General features: G+C 51.8%; 1 protein-coding gene across 2 annotated transcripts in view; it reads left to right on the forward strand.

Moving 5' to 3' along the window:
- Sbk1 (SH3 domain binding kinase 1) overlaps positions 1-15,435 on the forward strand; it is a 45,545-nt gene that overhangs the window by 24,656 nt on the left and 5,454 nt on the right. The gene's annotated exons all lie outside the window — the stretch shown is intronic.

Raw genomic sequence — 15,435 nt, forward strand, 5'->3', positions numbered from 1 at the left:
TCTGACTCCCATACCCCAGCTCAGGTCTCAGTGGGGCTCTTTATCCAGTCCCTCTTTGTGCTCCCTGCAGAACAGGGAGAGGGCAAGCCCTCTCAGTGAACAGCTAGTTTGGGGGAGGGAGGTACCCCGAATGAAGAAACCATTTCAGGTCAGAGCACCTTTCTGCCCCTCTAAGTCCCGAGGACAGCAAACCTGAGTGTCTTCCCTTTTTCTGACCCGGGGAACACCTAGGACCAAGTCCATGACTGGGACACTGTGTCCTCTACGATGCAGGATTGAGTCTGGATTCTTGCTTAAGCTTTCCAAAGCATCTACAATCAAGAGGGCCTCAACAAAAGTCCTAAACCCCAGGACCCAGGGAATGCCGGAAAATCTTGGGTGTGTTGTACCCCAAGAAAGGGCAGGAAGGTTTTTTTTCAGCCTTCCACAGACAGGTGTAAAGTCAGGTAGGAGGTGAGCAGACAGGCTGGGGAAGGCAGGATTCAGAACACAGAGCCCTATAGAAGTTTCTTTGTTCGTTTATTTATCCATTCTTTGCAACATCTACCGTGTCTGAAGTTCCAGCCCTGGAGTTTGGGGCTTCCGCTCATCTTTTCCTGACGATCTGGCTTCAGATCCTTGGGCTGTTCTGTTTGTCCAGACCGTGTCAGGACCAGCTGCCCAACCCTTGACCCCTTGTCCGTGTGACACCTGATTCCCCAGATCAGACCTGAGCAGCTGATGCCTTCCCATCACCACTGCCTGGACTCCTCTGTGCTGCTGGCTTTGCCCCATGAGTAAGGATGAAGCCTGGGTCAACACTCTTGCAGATCCCCCTGTAGACTCAAGGACAGTCAAGACAGTCAACCCCCCCCCTCCCAGGAGAGGATGTGCGAAAGCCAGTTGCCCTGAAGATGAGGTGACCTTGATCAAGCCTGTGGCATTTCCCAGAGAGAATGATAGTGAACTACATATCTGCAGCCAGCTTGGTGGGTACAGATTGAAGCCAGACTGTCAGGAGCATTTAAGGTGTGTCCTAGCCACCTTGGAAGTTTATTTTGTGCAGTGGGTTGGAGCCCAGGGCTTCATCACACACTCCACAGGCAAGAAAGTAGAAGCAGAGGCTGGAGAGAAGTTCAAATGACTGTGAGCAGAAAGAGCCATTATGAGGCCAGAAGGGGACTGGCAGGAAGACTTTCTCTCCTTGTTAACCTGCCGCGGCTCCCCATTGAGTAGCCCTAATGAAGTAGCTTGGCAGCCCAGCTCTCTGCAGCCTGCCCTAATTTACATCTTGAGCACCCCCACTATACCTGGCTCATCTCCATGACTCTTAATTCTTTATCATATAAAATCCCCCTGACCCAGAGCCCCATTCTAGGATGGCTTGGCAGCTGTTTCTACCTCTACCTCCCCTTTTGCTCTGGCTTAGACTGGCACATGGTAGAGAGCCCAGTCTAGGTGATTGGTGGCTGGGCAGCTTAGTGGCATTTGTTTCCATGTGCTGTGAGACTGCACTCCTAGGCTCAGCTTTGGGAGTCTGGGGCTGTCCTGTTCTGGCCACACCAGCACCGTTGAGCCTACAGCCTGATGTCTTAGCATTTGGAGAATACAGCTTAGAGCCCCAGTTTGCTGATCAGTGTATTTCACATGTCTGCGTTTGTTACTGATGCTCAAAAATTCTTGGAAGATTTCACATTCAGATGCTGATTTGGAGATCTTCCTGAAAAACCAGGGGATACAGCAGCTTGAGGCCCAGAGCTAGAGAATGGCTGTGTTGTTTGGGCAGGACACATGCTCCCAGTTGTCCCAAGAACTCCTGACCTGTTCTTTATTGGTGTGAACTTAGAGCCTAGCTGCTGACCTCCAGGTTTGTCGGGAAGAGTGGGAGCTGGAAAAATGAGTGCTCAGCACTGGCTGTGCCTGGTCTACCTGCCCATGGCTGGGTTAGGACTAGCAAAGTGCCTACCTGGGGTTGTTAGGGTCAGTAGTGAGAGGAGCCAGGACTTCCCCAGACTGGCCCCACATTCTGCTCTATTCCACCTCCCCATAGCGCGCGCGCGCGTGCGCACACACACACACACACACACACACACACACACACCCCACTGGAGGCACAGGCATAACCATTGCTAAGGGCAGTAGACCAGGGCTTAGGCTAAGTCTGACGGAGGACTTGGGGAGGGCTGCTATTGACCTCAGTTTATTCCTCTGTGCAGAGAGGACAAAAGTGGAGGAGGTTCTCCAGGCTTCCTCTTCTCGGGCTTTCCAGGACTGAACAGGTGGCCTGGGTCGAACCTTGCATGGTGATCATGCTGGCCACATTCAAGGTTCAATCCCCAATCCAGCAAACAAAACAAAGTGACCTTGTCCCTCCCCAGCCTCTGACATTCCCTAAGCATGAAGCTGATGACTGTTACCAAATAACTGGGCCAGAGCCAGAGGCCAGCACCAGGCCCTAGCCACTCGCCTTGGCTTTGGTAGGTATTCAATCTTCCTGGACAAAGGTCTGCTGGAGCAGAGGTCAAAAGAGATGACCCAGTGCCATGTGGAGAGCACCAGCTCTGGACTCGCCCTAGGTTTGAGATGTACTTAGCTGCTTTGGGCCTCAGTTTACTTATCTATAGAATAGGAACAATACTGTGTAGGATGAACTAAGCCAGAGGCCAGAGACTGTTCGGTCTCATTAAAGGGGCACCTCAAGGGATAGCCGAGCTTCCTCTGGAAGCTGCTCTAGAGATGCGGGGCTTGGTGTGGGCTGGGGGGAAGCAGTCATTGCTGAAGTTGGTAGTTGGCAGGGCTGCAGAGCTCCAAGATGGGTAGCAAAGAGGACTCCCAGCCCAGTCGTGGGGTCCTGCAGGAGAAGGTCTGTGGGGTTAGGTCCTCCGGAGGAAGGCCCCTTTTATCCTCTGCTTCTCTCCAGGAGAGGGGCTTAATAACAGCAGGGGTAGCCAAAGGCCTTCTGCCTTCCCCTTCGTGGCCACCCCTTTCTGTCGTATCCTCAATGCTCCTAGCTCCTCCCCACCCAGGAAGCCATGTCGTTAATGTCAGGCTCGGAGGGAGGCAGTGGAGCAGTTTCTCCTGTCAGTCTGCAGAGCCAGGCTCTGGACAGATTTTCATTTTACCCCTAGACCAGCACAGCATTGAGCCCATGGCAGGATTTGAGCCCGGCTCTATGTCCACCAAGGGTTTGTGTTGAACTGGCAGCGGCTGCCTGTCCAGTGACTAACCTGACCTTGGACTAGTCAGTTCTTGGGGGGGGGGCTGTGTTTTGACTGCAGAGGGGGTGCTGTGAGGGGTCATTGAGCCTTGAGCCAGTGAGGCAGGCTTCAGCAGTGTGTCTGCAAGCATTCTAGGTCTTCTTTCACCTTGGGCTACCATATACAGGTGAACTGATTCCAGTCAGGGGACCTGCTGTGACTTCCCTCAGCCTCACACTCATTCTCTGCAGCTTGAACAGTCACAAGAGGGTTCCAGAATATACCAGCTGCTGCTTCCCTGGGAGACTAGGCAGGGCTGGGATGGATATCATAGAACAACCTCTTTTGCTTGTCAGACCTGAGAGGATGACCTCAAAGAGGGTACACAACTCTACCCACTGGGCCCGGCCTTGGGCAAGGTTCCTAACGTCTCTGTGCCTCAGCTCTCTCTTCTGTAAGAAAGAATCCTAGCACTTGTCTTCTGGGCCTGTTGGGAGGGCCAAGTGGAAGGATGTTTGTAAAGTGCTATGACTGTCACCTGCGGCACCCCAAGGGTTGCCTCTAATATTAGTCCTTAAAGCCTGAGCAGAAAGGGATGGCAGCTCCTCATTTAGAGATGAAGTGGGTCTCTGGCCTGGTGTGGTGGCACACACCTTTGATCCCTGTACTCAGGAAACAGACAGGCAGATCTCTTAAGTTTGAGGCTAGCCTGGTCTAATAGTAAACTCCAGGCCAGTCAAAACTGCAAGTGAGACCTTGTCTGAAAAAAATGGGGCTCTGATGTGAAGGGCTTTCCCCAAGGCTCTCTCTGTCCTGGGGTTGAGGAAAAGTTCTGGTCACTTTTATCTCATACACAAAGCACAAGGCTTGGTGGATCTGAAGTTCTCTGTGGCTTCACCCGGGCACCAGCCTGTTCCAGGGGCCTGCAGCCCAGCTGCATCCGAGTCTCCTAAGGCAAGGCCCGGGTCAGGGTCACATGCTGTACCTCACGCTTCATGGATCAAGGATCTTAGAGGACTTGAGGCTACTGAGAGGAGAGCCACTTCCTGTGGTGTCTTCTCCGTCCCTCTCAGATCTGTTCTGCATACTTGGCAGGCTTCCTTTCCCTTGCTCGCTGGCAGTTCCCCTGGGATGGCACCTTGCCGGCCATGCGTCTGTTTCACCGTTAGAGCCTTGACTATTGTGCTGCACAGTCCCAGCTCTCGAGCTTGGCCACAGGACTCCCAGCTGCTCTCAGATTCAGGGGCAGTGCCGAGCGTGGAGCCAGTCACACATATCCTTTTGAAATGTGTTAGGATCGGACAAATCATCTCTAAGCCACAACCAGCTGTGTGACTTGGGGTGGAACCACATAATCTTTTTCTTTGTGCCTCAGTCTCCTTAGCTGTAAAGACATAAATAGCGTCTCCCAAGGGTATTTGAGGTTTAAATGAGTCGGTATGTCTAGAGCAGTTTTGAGTGGCTTGTAAGAGGTGGCTCCTGTAAGTACTACTTGAACCTGAACCATTTTATACCCATTTTTCACTCCTATTGGAGCCCAAGACAAGTCAGATGGGTGCTCTGAGCCATATCTTTGGCTCTTACGCCTATTTAACTTGGAAGAAATTGCGTCTCAGAGGACAAACAACTTGCACAGGCCCCTATGGCTAGGTATGGGAGTGAGCGCCTGAGCCTCGGTGTAGGTGCTACATTGGCTGCAGGTGTGTTTGTCCCTCTGTAGTTCAGAGGTGATCTGGGGCTGGGGAAAGAGCCTCTGTTCACCCAGCTCTCTCTCTCTAGAAGTCACCATTCATTCACTGGGAACAACCTGGCCAAAGGCACTGGCCCATCAACCACATTCTATTCCAAATCCTGAGTGCTAGATTATCTGCATCTTCCAGGTCTTGAGTTTTGGAGGCCTTCACAAACCCTGGGCCTGCTCATGGCCCTCTTTGAGGACCCTACCCCTTTGGACTTGGGACTCCCACCTTCTACAGGGCCAGAGAGGCTAGACAACCTGTTTGGTAACAGAGTCACCAACTTAAATGGCTGCCAAGGCTTTGCCTAGAGAAGGGGTTGACTGCCAGGTAGAAGAGAGGGAGGAAGGCTCTAAGTCAGCCCTGGAGTCTCACAGCACAGTGATCTCTAGGTGGCCTGGTGGCAAGGACATTGAGGAAGGTTGTATGTTGTGGCTTGACCCAGGAACACTCCTGAGTCTCCACATTATAGATCTGGCAAATGGGGAGGATGGGCCTGGTGATCACAGACTATTTCTGGCTGTAGCTGGTTTAAGAGTTAGATTTAGCAGCAGAAAGATGGCCTCTGAGTGTGGAATAGAAGGGTAGATTTGCCTGTACACTCAGGGGGAGAACTAGACCTCAGGTCCCTCCATCTGGTCACTGTAGCCCATTGTGCTCAGTGGGCATTCTTAGCTCTGTCCTACTGATGAGCAAGCTGAGGTGTCTGTAGGGGCACAACCTACCCAAGGTCACATTGCACAGTGGCAGGATTTGCATAACCTCTTCTTCCTTTTGCTTTTTGGACCAGGAATCAGTACTCGATGGGTTATGTATGATTGTCAAAGGACTGGAGCAATCCAGGCATGGTGGCTGTATGTCTGTACACACAACACTCAGGAAGGGTCAAGAAGATTTTGAATTTGAGGTCCGCTTGGGCTATTTAGCAGCAAGACCCTGACTCAAAAGATCAAACAAGAGAGAGGGCTTGTCTAAAATCCCGTTTCCTGGGAGGCCCCAGCCCTCGAGTATTGGATGTAGGAGCAGGCCTACGCTGCGATGGTGCTCCTGGCAGTGAGCAGAAGGGTCCAAGTGCAGGCAGATTGTGGTCCTGGGCAAGCCAGTGTAGAGGGTAGGGACAGCCCTGAGGATGGCCATTCAGGAGCACATCGTCACCAGACTAGGATGCTGTCCCGGGAAGAGAGGGAATCTTGCCAAGCACAGATTGTAGGGTGTGGGGTCCCTGGAGATGGGGTCCTGGTGCTGATGGGCAGCTAGGCAGGTTTCCTGTTTGCTTCCTCAAACAGCCCTGTCACCTGGCCTCAGCCAGCTGTCCCTTCTGCTCCCCAGCTCATGCAGGGTTGAGCCTGGTAAAAGTTTTATCCTTCCTTCCCTCCTTGCTCAGCCCCCACCTCCCCAAAGAGATTCAGTTGTTCAGTCAACAGAAATTTACTAAGCACCTGCTTTGTGCCAGCTGTCATGTGAGCTCCTGGGGACTCCACAGTGAACAAGACCAGGCCATAATATCCCTGCCCTCTGGGTGGCTTCAGTTCGAGTGGGAGAAAGACACAGTTAATAGATGTCATCATAGTCAGTGAATTATATAATGAATTCAAAGGTGCTACGTTCTACTGGGGAGAAATAGAGCAAGCGTGGAGGAAGGGAAGGTGGGACGTGGCCCTAGTTTGGAAAGTGTCACCCAAGCAGAACACTGACGAAAGATCTATGTGGGCCTTGGAGGGAAGAGCTATTCAGGCAGAAGGAACAGCTCCAGGCTGGGATAGGGCTGCTGGGAGCAGCGGGGGAAACGGTTGGGGGTGGGGCGTAGCAGCAAGTCACAGGGGTGGGTGTGGGGTGGACAAGGCTAGTGGAAAGACTGGTGTGAGATGGGCTGCGGAAGGAGTGGAGAGGGGGTGACACTGGGTGCTGTGTCTAGATTGTAGCCTGGCCCAGTGGCACACACCCGCAGTCCTAGCTACTCTGGAGGGTGAGACAGAAGAATTGGAAGTTGCAAGCTAGTTTGGGTCAAGGTCGAATACCATCACAACTGTGTGGGTTCTGGAGTTGCTTAATATCAGTGAAAACCCTGTTCTTATTTTCCCCTTGTCAAAGCAGTGTACTGACTGACTGTATCCAGTGATCTGGAGCCCAGAGGGCAGGGTAACTGGTGACTGCTGCTGTGTTCTCCCAGAGGCAGACTAATTATTTGGCAAGGTGTCCAGCATAGCAACATGGTCCGGGCTCTCTGTAAAAATTCCAAGCCCACTCACCCTTTAGCCTACATGCCTGTTTCTAGAAGCTCTGCACAGATCCACTCAAATCCACTGAGTGTCAAGTTGCTTCTGTGCAAGGCCGCTTACTTTTTATAGCAATAGCACGGACACTGGAGACTCAGCTCTGCAGTTTACCTCGCCCTCTGCCCGGCTGGCTACTCTTCCTCAAGCCAGGATTCAATGGGCGCTGTCCAGGCCTGTGGTACTGAACGTGGGTTGGAGGGAGACCTGGGGCCCAGAACTGAAGGCTAAAAGTAAAAAAGATGATGTGCAGGCCAAGAAGCTAAGGATTCAGTCCTGGCCCAGAGGCTGACGGTGGGTAGGCTCCTCCAAGCCTCAGCATCCTGCCCTGTGAAGAGGGAGTTGCCACAGAGATTAAGTGGCAAAATGAATGGTAATTTTTTTGTTGTTGTTGGTTTGGCTTGGTTTGGTTTGGTTTTGGTATTTTTGGTTTTTCAAGACAGGGTTTCTCTGTATAGCCCTGGCTGTCCTGGAACTCACTCTGTAGACCAGGCTGGCCTCGAACTCAGAAATCCGCCTGCCTCTGCCTCCTGAGTACTGGGATTAAAGGCGTCTGTCACCACGCCCGGCATAAATGGTAATTTTTACCACTTCACTTCAGAGGTGGTAGCGTAGTGGTTAAGCTTGGGTCACAGCATGGTGATGGTTGGTTCTACTGCCTCCTGGATGGGTGATCTTCTATAGTGATATGACCAAGCGGGGCCTGGTGGCATATACTTGTCATCCCAGCTACTCGGGAGGCTGAGGCAGGAGGGTCAAAAGCTTGAGGACAGCCTGGACTACATAGCAAGACTCTTGTTTTAGAATAAAAAGGGCTGGGGGGTGCAACACTTGCCGGGGCTCCATCCTAGCATTAAACACAGACAGAAAACAATGCCCGTGCCTAAGTTTCTTCATTTGTAACTTGGAGTCAGTAATATTCCCCACACTATGAGGCAGTGGAAGGACTTGATGGGTCCATGGGATTCACCCCATCAGTGTCACTTTCTGTTGGTATCTCCAGCCTGTCCCCGGTGACCAGTGCTCCTCACAGCTGCTTCTCTCATGCCACCTGGACTTGGAGCTGTTAGAGAACGATAGTACTTTACCCCCAAAGACAGCCTGGTTCCTGACCTATGACTGGTCATCAGTCTGTCTGTCTACAGAATGGAGCCAACCAACAGTCCTTCACGTGGTGCTAGAAAATAACTGTGTGCCTGCAGGGTCATCTTCAGGAAAGCCAAGATATAAAAAGTTACAACTTCCAAACACGTAAGGAATTATTCACCGGCATTTGTCACCCCCTGGCTCAGTGCTGGGAATAGCAAGATGATTAAGGCAGGGGCTGGCTTTCAAGGAGCTCTCGGCTCTCTCGCTGGGTTTTAGGTACACTCGTCTGGAGTCTAGCTTGGGAGTTATATAAACTCATCAGCTGGCTTAATTAAGCCCGAACAGAAACCCATTGATTCATGAAACAAATGTCCAGGAGTATAGCTGGCCTTAGGCGTGCCTCATCAGCACATCTCTGCTGCTTCCCTGTCAGGCAGGTTTCCCCGTTGGTGTGGCCTGCCAGCTTCCAACAGCTCTAGCCCTGTGTCCTCTGGCTTGGTCTCACACCCAGAGTGAAGGATGCTGTTTCTTCACAATTCCAGCAGACGTCCCAGGGCTTGGCTGCAGGGGTCACCATTGGGCATGTGTTTATCTTGAGCAGATGGAACAATGGATCCCAGAATCAGGCCTGTCCCTGATAGCGGTGTAGAGAGCAGGGCAGGACTGGTACCCAAAGAAAGGGGAACTGATGCCAAGCAAGGCAATACCACATGGCTGTTCAAGGAGCCTCAGCAGCACTGCAAGGCCAGATGTGCTGGTGTACACCTGTCGTCCTAGCACTCAGGAGGCAGAGGAGGGAAGATGGAGAATTCAGTGCCACCCTGGCAAGACCCTCTCTTAAATAACAATCCAGTGATCCAAACTCCATTGCAGCTGTGTGAGCAAGGCAAAAAGTGAGTCAAATCTGACTTTCAGTCAGGCTGGGCGGGGTGTGGAGCAAGGCACAGTGGCAAGCTCGTATGAAATGCCACAGGCCGTTATGTGTGTTAACTGAAGTGCAGATAAAAAGCGGTTCATCCGATGGAGTCTAAGGACTTCTGAGGGAGGCAGCACGAAGAAGACTGGCGTGTGGAGTCAGTCAGGAGACTGCAGCTGAAGCTCACTTGCCTTTCACTGATGGAAGGAGGAGAGGTCACTGGGCTGCCCCCACTCAGTTCTGAAATTCTACCACACAGCTATTTGCCTCCCACAGGGAGGGTAAGTAGTCATATCCAGAGAAGACAGGCTTGTATTCAGACACCCCTGGAGTTTGTCCTTGTGTGGGACACAGTGTAGGTCCAGGGCCTAAGGGAGAGGACCTGAACATAGGACAGAGAATCTTGGGACTCAAGTGTAAGGACAGAAAGGCTCAGCTGGAGCCAGACATTGTGGCTCGCTCCTGCGATTCCAGCCCTTGGGAGTCAGAGGCAAGAGGATCACAGGTTCTTGGCCAGCCTGGTCAGTCAGGGTAAGAAAACAAACAAAAACAGAAGGCCTGGTCCTGCCTCACCTCTCATAGCTATGCCCGGCCCCCCCACCCCCAGTTCCCACAGGTAGATTTAGCCTCTGTTGCACCCCAGAGATGAAGGATGCTTTTCTCTGTGCCATGTTTGCCTTGCAGGACTGGAGCTCCAGATCTGGACCCAGCTCTGCCAAGTGCCAACTTTGAGTCCTTGTGCACTTCAGCAGCTATCTTGATTTGCTTGGTGCTTCTGCCACCAAGGATCTCTAAAGGGTGGTTTACAATGAGCAGGTGCATTTCTCAGTTCTAGAAGGTAGGGCATCAAGGTCAAGGGCATCCGTGGTAGGAGGTGGAAAGGAAACAGAAAGACCAGGATGAGCCTTTTAAAAGAACCCAACCTCTAAATAGTTTCCAAAATCTGTCTTCTTAAAACCCATGCTTATTAGTATGTCGTGTCTGTGGTACATGGTACATGTTTACAGGTGGGTACACACACGCTTAGTGTGCCTGTGAGGGTCAGGGGACACCTTTGTGAAGTCAGTTCTCTCCTATCTTAAAGTGTCTTGTGGACATCAAACTCAGGTCACCTGACTTGCGCTGTAAGCACCTTTACGAGCTGAGCCATCTCACCTTTCCCGCCCAGGTCTCGCCTCCTTCGCCTTTGTTTGTTTGTTTGGTTGGTTGGTTTTGAGGCGGGTTCTATGTAGCTTTCAGAGATCCACCTTCCTCTGCCTGCCAAGTGCTGGGATTAAAGGTGTGTTGCCCCAGTATCTGGCCAGATCTCACTAAATACTGTTCAAATGACAGAACCCAGCGTGGAGGCACAGGCCTGCATTCGCAATACCCAGAATGCTGAGGTAGGAGGAGCAAGACTTTGAGGCCAGCATGGGCTATGCAGGAAACAAAAAAGGCAGTTAGGTTTCACCACTGGACTTGGAAAGGTACTTCTGTAAAGTGAGAGTATAGCAACCGCATCACATGCTGTGGTTGTTACTTAAGTCTAGCCCACCATGCTTCGAGCAACCAAAGTGCTCAATAAATACAGCGACACCATTCTCCCACCAACAGGCTGAGGCAAGCCCTCCTCTCTGCAGATGGGCCACCCTCCACCCACTCCTGTGAGTGCATTTTTGTCCTTGATCTCTGTCACCATTCTTGGGGAGTCCGGCCATGTTCCAGGCAGGTGCAAAACATAGTTCTGTCTACTGACTGCATAGCCCTTCCTGAGAATAGCAGTAGTTGTTGTGAGAAGCCACAGTTCAGGGGTGGAACACAGAGATTCACAGAACAGTACAGGGTGGGTAATCTTCACCCCTTCTGGGTGGACATCTAGTGGGGGCTCTACCACATTTTAGGGTTTGGGAGTCCTTTGCTCAGGTCAGCATCCAGAACAGAAGGCTTCTGCAACTGGAAAAAGTCCTGAGCTGGCAGTAACACGTCACTGTGTTACATCCCAGTGTGGGGGAGGGGAGCCAGCCACATGGCCACATGAAAGAAGGATTGTGACTTTGTAATGTAGAAGAGGAGACTGTTTGATAGCAGCTGGCTGTCTGCCACAGCCACAGCCAAGTCACCACGCTCTTGAGCCTCTGTTATTACCTGTGGAACAGAGAACATCATTCGATAGTGACAGTGGCTGCCCGGGTTGTACATTTACTGAAAGCTTTAGCATGTTCATGGGTGTATAAGTCACCCCTCAGATAAGCTGCACAGGCAGCTCCTTGCCCTCTCCTCAATGTTCTTGTGAGGACTTAGCCAGGAAAAGGTTGCCAACGGTGGTGCTGTTGCTTGTGTGTGCATGTCTGTCTGTCTGTGTGACTGTTTGTCCCTGTGACTGTATGTTTGATGTCTGTGTGTGTGTGCATACGCTTATGGCTTGTGTGTGTTTGTCTCTGCCTATGGTGAGGTATGAGAGAGCGTTCCAAAGCACTGTGAGCTGGGTTCTCTGCTGGGTGTAGCATCACAGGGTGGCACCCAACCCAGGCTGCCTGCCAACAGGAAGTGGTAGGCGGTTCAGTCTTGCTTCTTGCTTGGGAAACCCTCCCCCATTTTGGTGGCCCTCCAGCATGTGTCAGAGCCAGGACTGTCGTGCCTGCACGCTAGGATGTCCATCTCTGTCTCCTGGAGTGTACACATCAGATGGTCAAGACAGCAGCCCAGCATCTCCCTGGTGGGTGGGGGAAAGTTCCAGATCACTACACAGATGGGTATCAAAGCCAGTAGAGACACACCCTGGAAGGGTTCCACCCAGAGGGTCTCTTGGGGCCGCAGTTACCCAGAGTGTAGGAGGATACCCTGCTGAGCACAGGCTGGGAGGAAACAAAGGTCAACAGAGACCTCTATTTCCTGGTTGCTGGGCGTTCACAGCACAGTCTATAGGTACATTCAAAAGGGTGTGTGTCAGGACCTGGAGGACAGTGACCCCCTAATGTCAGATATGTCTTTATCCTTCCAGCCACTTAGGAGCTAGACATGTCATGCTTCACTCAGTCTCAAGTTGTCACATACACCAGGAGTCACGTGACATCACTGTGAGGGTGACATGGGTATCCTTGGCAGAGGTTCCACCCAGCTACTGCAGGATCTGGGTGATTTGTTCCCAACACTTGTCTTGGGAAAGAACTGATTTAAAGGATGGAGTTTAGATCCAGTTCCAGAGCTAGCTGTGTTTCTGTGGGTACGCCACTTGGTCCCTGCGCTTCATTGCATCATGGAATAACAGTACTATTACATAGCGTTCAGAAGAATTGTGGAGTCCTTATGACTGGTTGGCTGCAGTAGGCACTGTCAAGTTAATGTTTTTTTTTTTTTTCTTTAATGTGTGGATGTGTAAACTGAGGCCCAGGACTGGCCATAGGTCACTCGGCTGAAATGGCTCACAGAAGGATCAAGGCCCAGACTGTTCCAAGCTCAAGCCATCTCTGTAGTTCCCCACTGTGCCTCTAAGTCATGCTTGGTAACTGGGTCTGAGGCAGTATGTACCTGAGGGATGACACAGCAGCATCAGGGACAGACATGTAGATTCAGTCATTCCTTCTGCTGACACCTGGTGGAGAACATGACAGCAGGAAGAGGAGGGCTGGGTGGCCCCAAAACTTACCCAGTAAATTCAGGGTGGCAATACAGCACCCTGAATTGGGATCTGGTTTGGCCTCTGCCTTCAGGAGCTCTTGGCTTGTTGACAAGTAGGCAAGCTGAGACATCTTCCCCAACCTGGTCAGCAGGGGAGGCACAGATGAAAGCTCTTGAGTGCCAGTGACATGCACCTGCTGGGGCAGCAGAGGTTGATAGAGAAGGACCCAAGGACGGTGCCGTTTGAGAGGTCAGGCAGGGGAGCAGGAGTGCAAAGGAAAGAGTGCTTAGGAACAGTGGCCTGTCCAGCAGCTTCTAAAGTTTGCATTGGCTTGAGTGCCGTTCTGAGGCCCAGGGTCAAGCACTTAGAATGAGTACAGCCTCCTGCAGCTACCAGTCAAAGTCCCAGATGACACAGAAACCATCTGAGGTGACCCAGCAGAGCTGATGCTCTAAGTCGGGGAGTTGTATCAGAGAACACATGTCTGCACACCAGGCCATCCGTCTCTGTCTCCAGGCGTGTACACATATCAGATGGATAGGACAGCAGCCCAGCGTCTCCCTGGGTGTTAAGGAAGACTTCAGATTAAGAGGGCCGTCCATTCATCAGAAACTCTCAGGAAAAACTCCACACTGTCCTTGAAAGGTTGGAGGCAGTGGCCTGGGGACACTTCAAAATTGGTTTCCTTTCCTTTTGAGATGAAGCTAGCTAACTTGTCTTCCTCACCAGGTAGGTGGTGAACATTTGACAGAACTCATGGTCCCTGAAGCTGAGAGGGCCTCCCCTCCCTAGTTCCCAATATACCCTAATCATGGCCGTGTTAGAATTGTAGCCTGGAACTGGGTAGGACTGGCCACAGAGCCCAGTCACACAGAGTAAGGGGAAGCTGGGCTGGGTTTCTTACCATCCCCTGTGGTTGTGAAAACACAGCCACGCTGCAGACGAGACTCCTGGGTGACACTGTGGCATCTAGAGTCAAAATAAAACTCAGAAAAGGCTGCAGCTGGGGTGGGGCAGTTCTGGGAGAACAGGATCTAGGAACAGAGCTGGTTCATGAATGGAAAGAACAGGAGTCTGGGGAAGTAGAAGAGGTGGGAGCCAGTGCAGGGAGGGGGCCTCTGGTCTCAGCCATTGCTGAGGATGGCACAGATGGAACTCCGCCCATGGCTGGTGGGAGGCCAGGAAGTTCCCGCCTGGTGTTCCTCCTCTCTGTGTGAAGTGGGAGGCTGGGTCGTGCTGCCTAGAAGGAAGGGAAGGTCGCGGGAAAGGGCTTGCCCTGGAAGGGAGTGGCTGGCCAGGGCTTGTGGGGAGGTGGGTAGGGAGGTTCTAGCACCCCCAGCTTCCAGCTGGAAATGCACAAGTAAGCATGGGTGTGTGGTCCTAGCAACCCTGAAACCCAGGAGCAACTACACCGTTCTTACCAAATCACCTCATGGAGCCTGGTCATGCTGTGGCAGAGCCTGCCTGGAGCTGTGACTGCAGACTTGGCATGGCACACACTTACAGAGAATTTACTGAGTACAGGTGCTTCGTGCCTAGTTAAACCCCACAGTGGCTCATGGGAGGTCGTTCTGTTAAATCTCTTGATAGATGAGGAAGCAGGCACACATGCAGTCAGCCCAACGACATCCAACTAGTAAGTGACATTTGGTGTTCAAACTCAGCCTGAGGCTTGTAGGTCATGCCCCATCTCAGATGGGGCAGAGGACTTAGTATAACTGTGATGTGGGCAGGGGGCTCTGGGATGAGAGGCAGCCAACAGGAGGTCTAACACTCAGTGCACATGCGCACACCTGCCCAGTGTACCTGGGAGAAGCTCTGCTCCTAGCCCGCAAGCACAAAGCTAAGAGAAGGTTCTGGATGGCTGCCTGGAAGATAAGGATGGAGACAGAGCAGGCTTATACTGGGACAAAAGGAAACTCTTGGGATGACAGATAGACTCATTATGTTGATTGCAGTGATGGATTCATGAATATTTATGTGTTAAACTCATCAAATCGTGTTTTAAATATGTAGTTTATCATATACCAAGCAAACCCCAGTAAAGCCACAGAAAAGTGAAGCAAAGTATAAGGTGGAAAGCAGAAGTGAGAACCCTGAACTGGGCATTGGCTTTACTATCACAGAGTCAGATCCCAGCCTTGGACTTCAGCTGGGGTGGGCAGAGGATGATGGTCTCTATGGAAACACAGTAGCTGTGAGGGGTATATGCATGAAGACCATCTCGGCTGTGGACATAAAGGGGTCTCAGGCTGGGACTGAGGAGGGCAGGCAGGACTTCTGTGGGACAGGTCCCAGGGCCCTAGGTGTTGTATGTACCAGAAGGGATTGTGTTTTCCCCAGGGATGCCATTGATCATGGCTACATGTGTTGTTACTGTGTGCCCATACTGGCACTCTCTTGCCTGTGTGGGGTGAAATGGGGTGACTGAGGAAGTTGATACGGCAGAGGCCACCATTCATTGGCCCTAGCCCTGCTCTTGAGCCCGCTCTGCCTCACTGTGAAATGCCACTTGTATGTTCATCGTGTTTATCGCCCATCTTTCTGATGCACAAACCTCAAGGGCAAGGATCTCGTGTATTTGTGCAGTGCTGGATTCCCAAAGGCTCTGATGTCACCTGGCAAACAGCAGATGCTTCATCATTTT

The sequence above is a fragment of the Mus caroli genome, chromosome 7, assembly GCF_900094665.2.
Source record: "Mus caroli chromosome 7, CAROLI_EIJ_v1.1, whole genome shotgun sequence".
Lineage (NCBI taxonomy): Eukaryota > Metazoa > Chordata > Mammalia > Rodentia > Muridae > Mus > Mus caroli.